This window comes from Marmota marmota, unplaced genomic scaffold (assembly GCF_001458135.2).
Source record: "Marmota marmota marmota unplaced genomic scaffold, marMar, whole genome shotgun sequence".
Taxonomy (NCBI): Eukaryota; Metazoa; Chordata; class Mammalia; order Rodentia; family Sciuridae; genus Marmota; species Marmota marmota.
The window spans coordinates 15173721-15176006 of record NW_025999961.1 but is presented as its reverse complement, the minus strand read 5'-3'; the positions used below and the strand labels follow the sequence as shown (position 1 = coordinate 15176006).

The 2286-nt window shown below is 38.0% G+C and overlaps 1 pseudogene; it reads left to right on the top strand.

Moving 5' to 3' along the window:
• Positions 1-61: 61 nt before the first annotated feature.
• On the top strand, positions 62-965 carry LOC107151172 (annotated as a pseudogene).
• Positions 966-2286: the final 1321 nt, after the last annotated feature.

The following is a 2286-nucleotide window of genomic DNA, read 5'->3' as shown; positions in this document are numbered from 1 at the left end:
AAAAAAAAAAAAAAAAACATAAAGTTTGAATTTTTTCCAAGCATAAATTACTTTGTAGTCAATGTGTCCACAAGTTTGGAAACTAGAATTGTATTGTGGTATACTCTTTTGGGGTCAGGGCAAAAGAAAAGTACTTGATGTGTCCGTTAGATTTTCAGTCTGTTTTGATGAAGATGACAAAGCTAGTTCTGTCTGGTTCTTAAATCATGATTATTTGGAAGACCTGTATGGAATGTTTAAGAAGGTTAATGCCAGAGAAGGAATAGTTGGCTGATACCACACAGGCCCTACACTACATAGAAATGACATCGCCATCAATGAACTCATGAAAACATATGCCGCCCTAACTCAGTATTCATCATTATTGGTGTGAAGCCAAAGAACTTGGGGTTGCCCACAGAAGCATGTATTTCACAGGAAGAAGTTCATGATGACTGAACTACAACTTCAAAAATATTTGAGCAGGTGATCAGGGAAGTTGAAGCAGAAGAAGCTGAGGAAGCTGGGGTTATACACTTGTAACAGGACATCAAAGACACTGTCGATAATGGACACTCTTTCCCAGGGAGTCACAAATCAACTCCATGGTTTGAAGGAACCTCTAAGCATCTCAATATCAGGAGCTACCTGGAAAAACTAGCTACAGGCAAGCTGTCTATCAACCACCAGACCATCTACCAGCTGCAGGACGTCTTCACCCTACTGCCTGATGTCAGCCTGCAGGAGTTTGTCAAGGCCTTTTACCTGAAGACTAAGGACCCAATGGAGGTGGTGTACCTGGCCTCACTGATCTACTGTGTAGCTGCCCTGCACAACCTCATCAACAAGATTGCCAACTGGGATGCAGAGAAGAAAGAAGGGCCGGAAACAAAGAGAACAAAAAGAATAGGAAAGATGACAAAGAGAAAGAAAAATATAAGGAAAAGTATCATGTGAAGGAAGAAGAGAACAAGGAGAAAAAGTAAAGCACGTAGTTTTTTTTTTTTTATTTGTAAATTTAAATCTTACAAACTAAATCAATCTTTTTTACTTTCAGTGCTTGCTAAATGGCTGTCCTGATGAGAGCTCTCTGCCTTCAATCACTGAGTGGCATTAGGTGATGTAAATGATAGAAAGACTGATCTCCAACTCATACTGCAGCCTCAGCTGCAGTGTGTTGGACATTATGATAGCTCAGGCTGCAGACTGTGCAAGAAAAGTGAAGATAAAACATAATATTTTTGGCACTCTTCATTCTTTATTAACAGGAGTTGAAATTTCTCCATTATGAGAGATTTTGGGGGGCTCTCTTTCTGATAAATAGCGAAATTGCTAAACAGAATGTATGGATCATGTACATTCTCTGGCTTGTAAACCTTAGTTCTGACACTTCTAAACTCTTGAGAACCTTATCACATTTTGAACCCACAGTTCTGGCATTATCAGGGCCTGGGGTCCAGCTTCATGTATTATTTACCTTCAAAGACCGACGTAAGTGGCATGTTAAAAGAAAGAAAGAAAGAAAGAAAGAAAGAAAGAAAGAAAGAAGATAGTGAGAAAAATAAAGAATAAAGGGATGCAGATTAAATGTGATAATCTGTAGATTTTTCTCTGTAGACTTCAACTGGTAGATATTTCTATCTTGACTAGAGATCTGCATGATTTACAGATCAATGATGGAAACTGTCTACTTGCAAATTGTGTTTGCTGCTGTGAAAATCCTAAGAATCATCAATGAGTTTGTAGTTGAGTAGCTCTTCCATGATTTGAAGACCTCAACCCCTGTACTTAAAATAGTAATTCAGGAACAATCCCTTAAAGAGCTTTGGTTTTGCTAGTTGTAAATACTGCCTGATATTGACCTTTCCATCAAGATCTTTATCTCAGGTCCCTTCCAGAAGATCAGGCATCACATTTGAAAAGCAATGCTACACACATTGTTTAGGAAAGTATTGAGATAAGGCTTCTGTCCTGTTTGATAAGAACAGATCTCTCTAGTCCTTACAGAATTTACTTAAGCAAGGACATTTTAGCATCAGAGGTAATAATCCCAGACACCATAGTGGCCTGTTACTAACTCAGCCCACAAATTATGAAGATCTCTGTGAATTTTATCAATTCTTCTTTAAGAATTACTTGTGTTCTTTTACCTTTTCTAAAGAAGATAAAAACAAGGGAGTCTGATTCAATAAAAAAATTTTTGCCAAATCTATTAACAAAATTCTGATAAAAGCGTTTTCCCTTCTGTGTACAGTGGTACATGTCTATAATCCTGGGGACTCAGGAGGATGGGACAGAAGGATTGCA